At 41.1% G+C, this 16,720-nt stretch overlaps 2 pseudogenes; one reads left to right on the top strand and one right to left on the bottom strand.

Annotated features, from left to right (window-relative positions):
* The first annotated feature begins 2,136 nt into the window (after window positions 1–2,136).
* Window positions 2,137–2,991, top strand: LOC139448024 (uncharacterized; annotated as a pseudogene).
* An 8,268-nt stretch (window positions 2,992–11,259) lies between these two features.
* On the bottom strand, window positions 11,260–16,370 carry LOC139448230 (inversin-B-like; annotated as a pseudogene).
* Window positions 16,371–16,720: the final 350 nt, after the last annotated feature.

Here is a 16,720-nt window from a genome sequence, read left to right as displayed (position 1 = left end):
ATAATCGAGTCTGGACCAGACAATCCAGTGATTGAGTTCATGAGCATCGATCCACGCAATTGGGATACGATGACATATATAAACCAAGTCAGCGAAACTGACCACCCGATCCCGTTAGTCGTGTTTTACGACAAGCATAGTCACCTTTTACGGCAAGTACGGGTTGCTGAAGACCTATTCTATCCCGGAATCTTCACGGGTCCGATCTTGCTAGAATTCCCGGTGGGTGCATAAGCCGCCTCCAACATTGCGACGTGTCAAGGAGAAAGCCTTCCAAAGATGCGTTAATAGACCAGTCCGACGATTGGCTTTTGAATGCCAAGCCTGTTCTGACCAAGGGAAACAAACAACAGGAAGCCCCCAGAAACAAATGGTCCTTAAATGAATCTACTCTTTGCAGACGACACGGACTTCGATAGGGGGACTTCCATTTTGTATCCCTTGTGATGAAAGAATCACGGTCAAGCATGATTTTTCCACCACTAGGGATAAATATTTCAAGGTTTCATCGCTCAAGGATCTTTTTTATCAGGTAAGTTCTCATTTAATTCTTGTTTTTTTAAAGGATATTGAATTGTTTTATAAATTTGGTTTGTTTTGTATATAAATAAGTTCACTTTTATAAGTTGTAAAATAAATCAGTAACTGAGATTGTTAGGTGGCTATATCCTCGAAGGGGGTTGAAGTAGTGTAAAATTATTGTCCCCCTGAGAGGGTATGTAAGACTACGTCTTTCAAAGTATATTTATTTCTACCACGTTTTAATCGTAGCATATGTGTTGTTTTAATGTTTGCTAAATTTGTCAACAATCGCCAACAGCTGACGGGATGATGTAAACCCGGCTGGGGTCCATGCAGGTAGCAAAAGTACTGTAAGTCCCCATGGACCCTAGCATGGTGATCTCTCTTCAGTGGCTGGTGATCTATAGCTCCTTTTTATCTTGTATTGTTACGTATGGTATTATATTATTTATGGTTATGTACTGGTTTTAAATAAAATCTGTGATAAATCTACTAATTTAACTGTTCTTCGACGTCAGGCTTATATACAGTCTCAATATATCTATTTTTGAATATAATGCTTTTTCTCGTCACGATATGTCTGAAATAATGCCGATGTGACGTTAAATATTAACTCCCTCCCTGACTCACCATTTCTGTGTGTGCAGTTGAAAGCAGTATCAATGTTTTATAAAGTGTATAAAGCTCATTGTGTTCAGTGTTTTTATCAAAATATCTCTGCTTGTCAATCAGTCAGTTCCCTCAGTTTTGAATGAATCGTATCCCAATTGCCTGGATCTGTGGTCACGAGACACGTGTAGATCCGGGGTAGAATGGTCTTCAGCAACCCATGCTGGCCGTAATAGGCAACTATGCTTGTCGTAAGAGGCGACTAACGGGATCGGGTGGTCAGGCTCGCTGACTTGGTTGATGCATGTCATCGATCCCAATTTTGTGGATCGATGCTGATGATATCAATCACTGGACTGTCTGGTCAACACTCGATTATTTACAAACCGCCGTCATACAGCTGGAATATTGCTGAGTGCGACATCCTACACATGTGTTGACGTGGATGATGTTGGAGATTTTACGAGTGGTTCCGGAGGACCCGATTTCTTACTATTTTGGGGGGTTTATCGCACTCTGCAATATGCCAGCTATGACGGCAGTCTGTAAATAATCGAGTCAGGACCAGACAATCCAGTGATTAATATCATGAGCATCGATCCTCGCAATTGGGATCGATGACATGCATCAACCATATCAGCGAGTTAGTCGCATTTAACGACAAGCATATTCGCCTGTTACGGCAAATATTGGTTGCTGAAGACCTATTCTATGCCAGAATCTTCACGGGTCTCGAGTATATATATAACTGTTAATGCTTTGATGATTTAACAAAAACAAAAAACTGATGTACTGGTTGTTATGCTGTCTATCGTTGACGCGATATTAATGTCTGATACATTCCGGTCACGCTGTCGAAGGGACGTAATATTTTACTCATTGTTTGAGCTACTGATGACACGACATGTTTCCGACTGTCCAAGGCATTGGTTTGAAAGTTTTCACACTGCATGTTAGGGTTTGCCGAGTTTCTCTTACATTGTGATTTCTCGAAATGCTGTCAGAATGAAAGCGATTACCTTCTTTTCAGCTCCTCGCCTAAATCCTACTTCACTGATAGAGCATGTCCTCACAGTTGTCACAGCATATTTCAACATTGGATTCAACATTCGCATTATGAAACCGTCGTAACATTATCCCGTCGAGCAAATATATGAACTTGATGGAAGTTTTTGATAACACCAGAAACGACCATGTCGCATATACCGATTCAATGGATGTGTTTGATATCGACAAGAATCTAAGACGCAAGTTCCCCAGCAATATGACAAAAGTATTCACGTACGTAAGCCAAGAAGATCCGTAGTATTTACAAGGAACCAAACTAGCCAAGATACAAACCGAACACAGTCAAGGAGAATTACTCTTGTGCAATGCATGGTAAATTTGAACTGGTGAACAAAGTTTTAATGGAGGAAATATTTCCAACGAAGAATTACTGCTGGCTGGACATTGGACGCTTTCGGTCTCTTGCAGGTTACGCGAACACCTTCGACATCTAGATACAGAAAGAATGGGATCAGCGGAAGGTGGCTAGTGTTGTGCTCGGTTTTGAAAAACAAGCAACAATCGAAAGCGTCATTAAAAACAATTACGTGTGGGTTGGAGGCGCAATATGTTTAGGAACTCTTGGAGTGCTTCACAACTACACAGAGGACAGAATGAATACAACGCCTCATGACCACTGATCAGCAGGTTATTTACTCTATGTACCTTCCTTCCTCTCCGGTGAAACCTGGAGTTCAATTACAAACATTGTCTCGGGAAGGCAATCCCAACACACCGTGGTTCTATCTGGGGTACCTGTGCAGGGAAACATGGTTAAACACACAAATACCTGCCAATAATCCACGGGAATAGGATGACAGCGTGTATAGCATAATATATTCGTTTAGAAAAAAAACTCGCACCCCTCTATATACATATAGACAAGGAGTGATTGGTTGCTTTTTTTGTTTAACACCGCACTCAGCAATATTCCAGCTATATGACGGCGGCGGTCTGTAAGTAATCGAGTCTGGACCAGACAATCCAGTGACTGACACCATGAACATCGATCCACGTAATTGGGATCGATGACATGCATCAACCACGTCAGCGAGCCCTACCAACCGATCCCGTTATAGACCAGCAGCCCAGAGCACTTTGGTCAAACGAACAAGGTACCAATATCCGAACACAGGAACATTTACTGTGTAACCCAACATATTCATATATGGATGTCTGCCGGGGAGCCCCTGCTGCGTCTGGCCCCTGGCCCCCCAAAAGAAGGGGCCATTCAAGGGCTGGATCAAACATTGGAGGTACCACATGAAAGTAAGTGTAAATAAACTGGTACATCTAACAGAGTACATAATGGGCCACGCCAGACAAATCTTCCTCTGCAAAAGGCCTGCCAGACACCCCCAAAGAGGGTCCCCAAATTTGAGCTGGGTTAAACATTGGAGGTACCACATGAAATCAACATAAAATGAACTATTTCCCTCTACTAAGAATAAAAAACCCATTGCCAGACAAATCGTCTGCTGCAAAAGGCCCGCCAGACACCCCCAAATGTTGACCCTTAATGGACTCAGTGAACACTCTGGTAAAATTTGACTAGAGTATACATTCAAAGTACCAGATGAAAGTAAGTTTAGATGAACAGGTACATGTTACTGAGTACAACACGGCCCATACCTGACAAATTTTCCTCTGCATAAGGTCCGCCAGACCCCCCAGAGAGGGTCCCAAAATTTCGGCTGGGTTAAACATTGGAGGTACCACATGAAACCAACATAAAATGAACAATTGCACTCTACTTATTGCACAATACCCATTGCCAGACAAATCATCTTCTGCATAAGGCCCGCCAGACACCCACAAAAAGTTGACCCTTCAGGTATACACGGGTAAAATTGGTGTGGAATATATATCGATTGTACCACATTAAGGTACGTTTGAATGAACAGGTTCATATCACAGAGTACAGAATGGGCCACACCAGACAAATCTTCCTCTGTATAAGGCTTAAACATTGGAGGTATCACATGGAACCAACATAAAATGAACTATTACACTCTACTTATTACAAAATACCCATTGCCAGACAAATCCTCTTCTGCATAAAGACCGCTAGACACACCCTCACCCCACCCCACACAGTTGACCCTCTGTAATCCCAGTGTGCATAATGAAACATTGGACATCAGCTCTGAGAGTCAACAGATGGTCAAATTTATGTTTTGTTCTTAAAGATGGAAGGTTTTTATTGAGATTAAAATCACGTATTTATACAATCAGGTCTTTGAATACTAGTATTGATATCATAGATTAGGCCTATCGTTGAAATGTAATAAAAAAAGGCATGAATCTGATTCTTGTGAATATATATCTGATCAGCTATGAAGTCCTCAAAGCCTGCTATGGCCTGATAGCTTGGCTATGGATTCCTACAAACCCAAACATGCTTAGGTAGTCCTCAAAGCCTGCTATAAGAATTGTAAATGACAGTCCCTGATACCATTTGGAAATCTTTCGGTGATAATTGTGTTTAAAAACCTATGATCTCCGTTTATTTAGCAAGTTTTATCATCTAAAAAGCTGAATGTAAAATTGATAAATATGGAGATATATTTGGCCTGAATTCAGATTTTTAGATGATAAAACTTGCTAAATAAATGGAGATCATAGGTTATTAAACACAATTATCACCCCGAATTTCCAGATTATCATCCTAAAACATTTCCAAGTGGCATTAGGGGCTATCATTATCCATTCAGCAACACTGAACAACAAAAGTGTATAGTGTATTTTTCAAACAAGTAAAGTTTGGTTTTCATTATTGTAGTACATGTATGGAATCAAGTCACAAAAACGCAAATGCTACAGAAAAGCATGCATTCCATGCAAATGTTGACTTTTATGCAAGCCCCATGCATTTCGTGTGCGTTAACGGGATTCCATATGCATTGTTTAGCATCGTGCTGACAACAACCACTCAGAAAAACAATAAAATTATGCAATTATTCAACATTATGAAATGCCACGCTTGTCCGAAAACGAGCGTCTGCGAGCCATTGGTGTGCTTGAAAAAGGATTGAGTCAACATGATGTTGCAAGACAATTTAACGTCCACAGAAACACCATTTGGTGTTTATGGCAACGTTGGCAACAGACGAATGCAGTCAGAGACCATCCTCGGAGTGGCAGGCCACGCGTAACCAATAATCGACAAGACAACTGGATTCGAAGAGCACACCTACAAAATCGATTCTATCCAGCAACAGTTACTGCAAGAAGCATCCCTGGCCTTCGACGATTATCTTCACAAACCGTACGTCTCCGCCTCAGATGTGCAGGGATTGTCTTCATTGTGTCATGGAAGAAGATCGGTTCTGGGGCGGCAGCGTTTTGGTATCGGGTCAGATTACAGCAAGACAGAGGACCCGTTTGATAGTGGTAGAGGTAAATCTCAATGGACAGCGCTACCGCGACGAGATCATCGGACCTGTTGTTCTACCGTTTTGGAGTCGTCATGGCCCAGGTATTACCTTTCAACATGACAACGGCCGGCATCATATTGCTCGACTTGTTCAGGATACCTTCAACAAAAACAACGTGAATGTCATCCCCTGGCCGGCTCGCTCCCCTGATCTATCAGCAATCAAGCACATGTGGGATGAGATGGATCGGGGCCTTCGACGTCAACCACGTGTTCCACAGACACTCCTGGAACTTCGAAACATGCTCCAGCAGATATGGACAGATATCCCACAGAACTTTGTGCGACGCCTGGTCCATTCCATGAGACGAAGATGTGTTGCTTGCATCGCAGCCAGAGGCGGACACACTCGCTATTGATTTGTAAATTGACATTTTGGCATGTTCATGTTTTTTTTAATGAAATCACGCATTTTCCGAAGTCAGTATGACAAATTAAAACCATTTGAACACTTACAGGAGTCTTCTATCTGTTGCAAGCCGAAATTGTTTCAGATTTGGTAAAAACATAACTTTGCATTAAATCTTATTCAGTGTCACAGGAACTTTTGTTGTTCAGTATATAAAGATCATGGCACATAGCATCATATGCCTATCTGGCTTGTAGGAATCCATAGCCAAGCTATCAGGCTATAGCAGGCTTTGAGGACTTCATAGCTGATCAGATATATATTCACAAGATTCAGATTCATGCCATTTTCATTACATTTCAACGATAGGCCTAATCTATGATATCAATACTAGTATTCAAAGACCTGATATTATAAATACGTGATTTTAATCTCAATAAAATCCTTCCATCTTTAAGAACAAAACATAAATTTGACCATCTGTTGACTCTCAGAACTGATGTCCAATGTTTCATTATGCACACTGGGATTACAGAGGGTCAACTGTGTGGGGTGGGGTGAGGGTGTGTCTAGCGGTCTTTATGCAGAAGAGGATTTGTCTGGCAATGGGTATTTTGTAATAAGTAGAGTGTAATAGTTCATTTTATGTTGGTTCCATGTGATACCTCCAATGTTTAAGCCTTATGCAGAGGAAGATTTGTCTGGTGTGGCCCATTCTGTACTCTGTGATATGAACCTGTTCATTCAAACGTACCTTAATGTGGTACAATCGATATATATTCCACACCAATTTTACCCGTGTATACCTGAAGGGTCAACTTTTTGTGGGTGTCTGGCGGGCCTTATGCAGAAGATGATTTGTCTGGCAATGGGTATTGTGCAATAAGTAGAGTGCAATTGTTCATTTTATGTTGGTTTCATGTGGTACCTCCAATGTTTAACCCAGCCGAAATTATGGGACCCTCTCTGGGGGGTCTGGCGGACCTTATGCAGAGGAAAATTTGTCAGGTATGGGCCGTGTTGTACTCAGTAACATGTACCTGTTCATCTAAACTTACTTCCATCTGGTACTTTGAATGTATACTCTAGTCAAATTTTACCAGAGTGTTCACTGAGTCCATTAAGGGTCAACATTTGGGGGTGTCTGGCGGGCCTTTTGCAGCAGACGATTTGTCTGGCAATGGGTTTTTTATTCTTAGTAGAGTGAAATAGTTCATTTATGTTGATTTCATGTGGTACCTCCAATGTTTAACCCAGCTCAAATTTGGGGACCCTCTTTGGGGGTGTCTGGCAGGCCTTTTGCAGAGGAAGATTTGTCTGGCGTGGCCCATTATGTACTCTGTTAGATGTACCAGTTTATTTACTCTTACTTTCATGTGGTACCTCCAATGTTTGATCCAGCCCTTAAATGGTCCCTTCTTTTGGGGGGCCAGGGGCCAGACGCAGCAGGGGCTCCCCGGCAGACATCCATATATGAATATGTTGGGTTACACAGTAAATGTTCCTGTGTTCGGATATTGGTACCTTGTTCGTTTGACCAAAGTGCTCTGGGCTGCTGGTCTATTAGTCACCGTTAGTCCAGACTCGGATTATTTTACAGACCGCCGTCATATAGCTTGAATATTGCTGAGTGCGGCTTTAAACCACAAACAAACAAACGATACTCATGATATCAATCACTGGGTTGTCTGGTCCAGACTCGATTATTTACAGACCGTCGTCACATAGCTGGAATATTGCTGAGTGCGGCGTTAAACAACCAACCAACCAACCTCATTGATAACATCTGTGTTATGTTTTGGGCGAGACATTTAGGCAAGAAGTAGATATCCTCACTAATTGTGCGCTTTTGCGGATATGTTTCCTTTGCTTGTGAATCAGAACTCTGCTTGGGGCAGTCAAAACAAGAAGTTTCATAGACTTCAGATCTATCGATAATCTGATATTGTTCAATAACGATCAATAGCAAACTCCCTTACACTGACTTTCCAAAATAAGAAACAAAGGGTGAGTGTTTGTTGTTTTACACCGCAGCTATATGACGGCGGTCAGTAAATAATCAAGTTTTTATCAAATAATCTTACGACATGCAGGGGTAGCTGAAGACCTATTCTACCTCGGATCCAAAGGGTGAGTGAGTGAGTATGGATTTTACGCCGCTTATAGCAATATTCCAGCAATATCACGGACACCAAAAATGGGCTGGTGACATTGTACCCATGTCGAGAAACAAAGGGGACCAGTTAGACCGCCCCATCCGTTTCATATTTAGACCAACGCATAAAGATTCAGAGCGAGAAAGTAAATCTCCACAAGACACTGTATGTCAAGATTGGTTGGTTGGTTTGTTGTTTAAAGCCGCACTCAGCGATATTCCATGCTTGTCGTTATAGGTGACTAACGGGATCGGGTGGTCAGACTCGCTGACTTGGTTGATGCATGTCATCGATACCAAGGATTGATGCTCATGATATCAATCACTGGATTGACTCGATTATTTACAGACCGCCGTCATATAGCTGGATTATTGCTGAGTGCGGCGTTAAACAACAAACAAACCAAATCCTTTGAGACAAGATTGTCAGAGGCAGATGCTAATTAGGTGAAGGGTGCTGACTGACAAGATGCATCGTCAACAGGGAAAGCCACAGAAGAGGGAGCTAACCGTTGTTTCCGAGTTTCTACAGCAATACCGATCTCCAACCAGAAACGAGAATAGACTCGATTCTGATGACTGAAAACAATTTTATTTGATTTGCATCAGGATCGTATGAAAGCCATTTAAGCACTTATTGATGCCTTGAAAAACAAAACATGATATCTTGACATTGTTGGAAATGTCAAATGCACTCTCTTCCTCCAATTATTTGAACTGTAACTATCATGGCTGTTGCCATGGTTACTTAATTGCATCATAGATTTTTTTTTTCAGTTTGTACAGGACGATGTCGCATTGGCCACAATCGGTTTACACGAATATCTGCTTAAAACAGATGAGGACGAACCTACTAATTTTTTAAGAGTTTTTGCGATGAAAGATTCATCGTGAAGCATATATCGCTTGACTGTGGACTTTGTAATCGCAAGGGCTTCACATTATCAAAACGTAAATCTGAAAGATGTCTTTTCCCGTGTCAGGGGGCATCTCATAATCACCTATTTGAAAGAAATTGGTCTGTGTAATAAATTTTAAATATGTATGTGAAAAATTAAATGGTTGTTTTTAAATTTTGTGTGATGCTATTATCAACTGACATTATTGAAGGCTCTGTCCAGGAGGTTAACGTAGCGTAACTTTAATGTGTCCCTGTGTGACACGTAATCCTATCATAATCGATGTAACTATCATCAACAAGTGTTTTTTTAAGCCAACTCATTGCTGAGTATTTATAATATTGGTCAGTATTATTCACAACCACCAGTAGCTAAAAGTGATGTCGTAAATCCGGCATGGGTATCATGCAGAAAGCCCATGCAGGTATTGTAAGTCCCCATGATCCCCCGCGAGGTGTTTTTAAGATGTATACATGATATTGTTATGCTCAAATATGTTTCATAAATTGTTTTTAAATGTAACTTTGAATAAATGACTCAATTGTAAACATATTAGCTTGATCTCGTCGCTTAATAGCTGAAATAATGCCGATGGGACGTTAAACTTAAACACTCTCGCTATACTTTTACACAACACTTGTAAACCCTTGAAGATCCGGGGTAGAATAGGTCTTCAGCAACCCATGCTTGCCGTAAAAGGCGACTATGCTTGTCGTAAAAGGCGACTAACGGGATCGGGAGGTCAGGCTCGCTGACTTGATTGATGCATGTCATCGATCCCAAACGCGTGGATCTATGTTCATGATGTCAATCACTGGGTTGTCTGGTCCAGACTCGATTATTTACAGACCGCCGTCATATGGCTGGAATATTGCTGAGTGCGGCGTTAAACAGCAAACAAACACAACACTTGTGAGACTCGTGAAGCTATAGGTTGGAATAGGTCTTCAGCAACTATTACTTGTCAGAAGTGGCGATTATGCTTGTCGCAAGAGGCGAGTATGTTGGGCACGGGTCGGCAGGCTCGCTGATTGTTAAAATATATTAAAACTACACATTTGAATTATCATCAAGATCATTTGTGTCCGGTCTAAGACGAGTTTATAACATAAAATGTGTAATTTGTTACATTTGTTTGTTGTTAAACGCCACGCTCAGCGATATTCAAGCTAAATGACGGCACTCAAAAATATTCCTGAGTTGGTTGATGCATGTCATCGATCTCAATGGCGTGGATTGATGCTTGTTGTTAAACGCCAGGCTCAGCAATATTCAAGCTAAATGACGGCACTCAAAAATATTCCTGACTTGGTTGATGAATGTCATCGATCCCAATGGCGTGGATTGATGCTCATGATGTCAGTCACTGGATTGTTTTTGTCCAGATTTAGATGAAATATTGCTGAGTGCGGCGTTAAAGAACAAACAAATAAACAAAGATTATGATCTTAATTGAAGATAAGCAGTGTATGTGAAGGTCTATTCAAAATGGGACCACTCGAATGTGATGAAACATGTGACACTGGAATTACCGACTATGATGTTTTACCAACTTAACATACGTTTAATCAGACCAGATTTTAATGGCTGATTACTTTTATCTATCCAATTTCTTTTGTTAATTATGCAATTTGAAATCTTGCCGATTAATAGTTTGTATGTGTTGATCAAACACACCATTCTAGGAGCCTCTTATATGGTGCCTAATAATAGATGAAGTCGTCTGACCTTAAGTGAAACTGAAGGTTTTCTGTTTGCTGCTCAGGGCCAATCACTTCCCGCTCGAAACCATCAATGTGTGATTTTGCATCAAAATGTAAATATGAAATGTAGATCATGTAATGAATTAATGAGACTGTCCAACACATTGTCAGTGGATGCCCAGCTGTGGCACAAACACAGTATCTTAAACGACATGATGGTGTGGCTCGATCATTGTATTACCGTCTTCGCCATGCTTGTGGTTTTGACACAGAGGTCCCGCCATGGTACGACCCGGAATATGTAGAGGGCGTCATGGAAAAGGATAAATTGCTTGCTCAGCAATATTCCATCTATATGACGGCGGTCTGTAAATAATCGAGTCTGGACCAGACAATCCAGTGACTAACATCATGAGCATCGATCCACGCAAATGGGATCGATGACATACATCTACCATGTCAGCGAGCCTGACCACCCGATCCCGTTAGTCGCCTTTTACGACAAGCATGGGTTGCTGAAGACCTATTCTATCCCGGATCTTCATGGGTCTACAAACATTGCAACATAGTTGCAATTAAAGAACGCTCCTGAGAGACAAATACAACCGACATAAATACATGTTGGATCACCGAACACTTTGTCGCACACCATGGGCATGCATATAATACTACATGGTTATATGAAACAATTTCACGTCCCATTCATCCCATTCAAAAGAAATAAAGGAACAGGAACGAAGGGAGTATTTCGAGGCTTCTACAATCAAGTTAAATATGTTTTTTAATTCAACATTATTAGTTGTATCACGAGGGGTATGTGGGTTTTAGGAGCAAATTGATTGACAACAGCTGTTCAATATTGAGCTAAGGTTAACTTGTGCTATGTCACATGACTGTCATTGACACAGAAAAAAACTGGGATCAGAGATTTATTCCTCCGCTCAGAAATCCACTAATGTCTTCCTCGTGGCGGGGTATACGTGATTTATTCTCCCGCTGAGAAAGATTATTGTCACCCATCCCACTACTCTCTGCTACCAACATTGCTTGACTTCGCCTTGTGTGAGATCTGAGGGCTGCACATAGGATCACGTGCCACAAATAACGCACCTACATCACATGACAACGTGGCTTTTTAAGGAGTCTAACCACTTTTTCATGACCCCACACCTCTGCAATATCTGCGGCTGTCTGGCCCATCTTAGTCCTTGCGTTGATGTCCACAAACTTCTGAGAGAGGATATATCTCACCATCTCCACATTCCCTCCCTGACAGGTCCAGTGAAGGATGTTTTCATCGAGATCATTCACGACTGTCACGTCAGCGCCTTCACCCACGAGGAAGTCCACGACATCTTTATGTCCCATCCATGCTGCCGACGCCACTGGAGTCGTTCCGTCAGTCCCTGTAGTGTTGACGTCCATGCCGTTCAGGGAGAGGATATATTTCACCATCTCAACACTTCCTCCTCTACAGGCCCAGTGGAGTATGTTGAAACCGTAGTTGTCCAACAGTGATATATCCGCTCCTTCACTCACGAGGAAATCAAATACTTCTTTGCGCCCTCCGTGTGCAGCCTGCATTAGAGGCGTTTTCCCTAAACTGTTTCCAGCCGCACCATTGATATCCTCCTGACCTTGAGACAAGATGTATCTCACACGGGCCAGGTCTCCAGAAAAACATGCCACGCGGATGTCGAGATCTGAACCAGGTTCTTGTTCGGGGATGGGTGTCGACGTCGATGTTGCTGTAAAATAAATTAATATTGTCATAGCGACTGATTTGGTCGCTATTGTCATAGCGACAGCCTTTGTCTGAATGAACAAGGCTTAATGACCCTGTAGCGATGACACGTATATATGTCTTGAATCAGGTAATAGTCGTTATGTATAAGATGCTAATCCCAATTGTTAATCCCCATTGCATTGTACTTGACTGTCATACTGAACGAGCTGTGCAACTATGTCACGGAATAATTACTGTTGTTTATATTTATGACTAAATACAGGTCAAGTGACTTTCGGTATATAAGCCTTGGTCTAGAGATAAAACTGAATCAGCTTCAACCCAGGCAAACACCCAAACAAATACCTGAAGTTAACCTGACAGTAATCCATCAAACGCTCTCTCGCCAAAACCCACTCCTAAATGCAATATCACAACGCATACTAGACTATATAAACATACAAAATCTAAACGAATTAAACAAAACACGAAACCAAATACCATCTTCACACCCAAACTTCAAACCCTCAAAATAGACACAACACTCTCCTCAAGAATGAATAAGACCACTGACCCATACACCTTTAAACCCACCACACTAGCATACATATATGGAAAATGGCCAAATTATTGTCACATCTGACCTGGGCTCAAAACACACGATTTGGCATCCATATTTCTCAACCGAAAAAGGAAACAGAATCTTAAAGGCTCCCAAATAACAAAACTTCACGGTCGAGCTATTGGGGATGGCTACAGCCCTACACAACCCCAAAATTGAAAAAGAAAATCCTATATTTTTTTTCAAGGACTCGCTAAGTGGACTACAAGCTACGAAAAACAAAAACAACGACCTAAATTAATACACCAAAAACTTCAAAGCTCAAACCAACTCAGCAAAGAAATAGAATTTCTATCGATCCCCGTCCACGTCGGAGCGCTTGGAAACGAACACGCTGACCAAGCAGCCAAAGCAGCCAATCAACTGTCAGAAAAAAACTAAACTTATCAATATCCAAAACTGAGATTAAATATTTTTCAAAAATGGCAAACCAAGTACCAAAACTCAATCTGTAAAATAAAATATATGCTCATAAAGACACTCAAAAAAGTGAAAACACACCATAAAATCCAACAATATTGACAAGGCAATAACCAAACTTCAAACAGGTGACACAAAATTAAACTCCACAAACATAAAATAAAGAAACACCAAACAGGTAAATGCCGACACTGCCACCAACTAAAAACACAAAAATCACGTACGACTACATTGTACACACTACAAACAACCCAGAACAACGCTCCAGACCAAACTAGACTGTAACACTCAACTGACACGACCAACACTTCTAGTCTTCAAAGCATTAGGCATCTCCCTAATTAAAGATGGACTAATACGCCGCATATAATTACCTACAAAATTAACTATCACTAATCTAAAAACCTGAAAAATGAAGCACCTATGACCGAGTTGTGTAGCTTTATGTGTTGTCTTGTGTCTATAGCATGTATAGTCATATATGCGTAGTCTTAACAATCTATAGTCTGTGTCTGCCCTCATCTAACAATCTCATTGATATCAGAGCTGAGCGCTCGCTACCGCTAAAAACGATCTGAGGAAATATCACACCAGGTTAAATTTACGCCAGAACGACCTTTGACCTTCTAATTAAATGACCATATGGCATATCAACCAATCAAAAAGCAGCTTTCTCGAGTATTACGGCACTACTTTCAATCTGGCGACTTTTGTTCCAGACTAAACTTTGAAAAATAGATAAGAAAACTGAACAAAAGAAGATTCTGGAATGTCTTGAGCATGGCCGAGATTTTATGGCAGTGCTTCCCAAAGGTTATGGAAAGTATTTGCCGTTTCGAATGTTTATACCATTGAAGCGAGAGATAAACGATGGTTTTGGTGGATTCCAGACTTACAGCCCGTAACTAGTTCGGAATGTCCCGTGTTAACCTTTCCGAGGTTGAATGATTAGAAAACACTTTCCGAAATATTCACTTTCGATGTCTCGTAAGCGAAGCTTCGATTGGTGGGACGAAAGGTCGTTCTAGCGTGACCTGTGAAAAAACTGAGACATGCATTGACTCTGTGTAATTAGATGTTTTTGTTTGTTTACTTGTTGTTTAACGCCGCACTCAGCAATATTCCAGCAATATGAGGGCGGTCTGTAAATAATCGAGTCTGGGCCAGATAATCCGGTGATTATAATCGCCTTTTACAAGCAAAGTCGCCTGTTACGGCAAGCATAAGTTGCTGAAGACACAATCTCTACCCAGTTCTTCACGGGTCCTGTGTGTTCAGAGTACTGAACTGAGACATTGGCTCTGTGTATTTATATACTTGTGTGAACTGAGACATTAGCTCTCTGTATTTATATACTTGTGTGACCTGAGACATTGTCTCTGTGTATTTATATACTTGTGTGACCTGAGACATTGTCTCTGTGTATTTATATACTTGTATGAACTGAGACATTGTCTCTGTGTATTTATATACTTGTGTGAACTGAGACATTGGCTCTTTGTATTTATATACTTTAGTGAACTGTGATATTGGCTCTGTGTATTTATATACTTGTGTGAACTGAGACATTGTCTCTGTGTATTTATATACTTATGTGAACTGAGACATTGGCTCTGTGTATTTATATACTTGTGTGAACTGAGACATTGGCTCTCTGTATTTATATACTTGTGTGACCTGAGACATTGTCTCTGTGTATTTATATACTTGTATGAACTGAGACATTGTCTCTGTGTATTTATATACTTGTGTGAACTGAGACATTGGCTCTTTGTATTTATATACTTTAGTGAACTGTGATATTGGCTCTGTGTATTTATATACTTGTGTGAACCGAGACATTGTCTCTGTGTATTTATATACTTATGTGAACTGGGACATTGGCTCTGTGTATTTATATACTTGTGTGAACTGAGACATTGGCTCTTTGTATTTATATACTTTAGTGAACTGTGATATTGGCTCTGTGTATTTATATACTTGTGTGAACCGAGACATTGTCTCTGTGTATTTATATACTTATGTGAACTGGGACATTGGCTCTGTGTATTTATATACTTGTGTGAACTGAGACATTGTCTCTGTGTATTTATATACTTGTGTGAAGTTCTTGTCGTTAGCGGCGACTGGCGAGATCGGCCGTCAGGCTTGCTGTCTTGGTTGATGCATGTCATCATATCCCAGTTACGCGTATCGATGGCAGGTCAAGACTCGATTATATACAGACCGCCGTCATACTGCTGGAATATTGCTGAGTGCAGCGTTATACAACAAAAACACACTTTATGTTGGGTGAATAACTGCCAAATGATTATCATGTATAGACATCCATTAGTAGTTTCAACGGAGGATGATTCTTGTATTGTTGTTGGTTCACAGAAAACGCTACCCCGTGCCCCACGCGATGCAACAGTTGCACGGTCTCCATTCACTCTTGACTGGCCCCTGTCTACCTTCACCGAGCAGTACCGTTAAGTTTGTTGCGCAAACCAACTATGGAACCAGTTTATCGTTTAATTATTTATAGCGTGTTGAATAACACACCCGGACCTGAATTACTTCTGACGATGTGAACTAGCAGAGAAACATTGTGGTGTTTGGGATCCTGAACCAAGGTTGAGAGGACTGCCATAATGTTATTGTCTATAGCCTAGCCCTGACCCCTCACCCTAATCCCCATTTCTATGTGATAAGCAGTTGATGATAGCGCTCATGTTTTTCGGGCGAAGTACACATGCACTGACCCTCTTCCGTGTGGTGTACATGGGGCTCTGGTTTGTCGTCCATGTTTGTTGCCCTCGTGAAGAATTGTTCGGAGTAATTTCTGTCTGAAACTGTCTGAATATTGCTCGCTGTTCTCTTCCATGTTGTTTGTCTACCATGAGTCGTATAGTAGGAGCGCTCTGATTGGTTCCCTGCCAACAAGCTGGCGCTTCAGCGGCGTAAGCTGGGAGATTCAGATTTTAAAGTTTCCACGCCTTAAATAATCAGTAACACCCGTAAATGTAAAGACATAATGCATATCGACATTGTAAATGAGTTATCATAATTACCCTGCGCAGCTCTCTACGTGATTTGTTTGTTTTGTTTATTTGTTGTTTAACGCCACACTCAGCAATATTCCAACTATATATGACGGCGGTCTGTATAAGGGTATCACAAAATAGTTTATGCCACGTTCCAACAAAAGAGTAATTGAAATGATTTCTACACTTCATTTTTTTCTACATCT

This window comes from Haliotis cracherodii, unplaced genomic scaffold (assembly GCF_022045235.1).
Source record: "Haliotis cracherodii isolate W230 unplaced genomic scaffold, xgHalCrac1.p SCAF_7, whole genome shotgun sequence".
NCBI classification, from domain to species: Eukaryota; Metazoa; Mollusca; class Gastropoda; order Lepetellida; family Haliotidae; genus Haliotis; species Haliotis cracherodii.
This window is presented reverse-complemented; position numbering and strand designations above follow the sequence as displayed.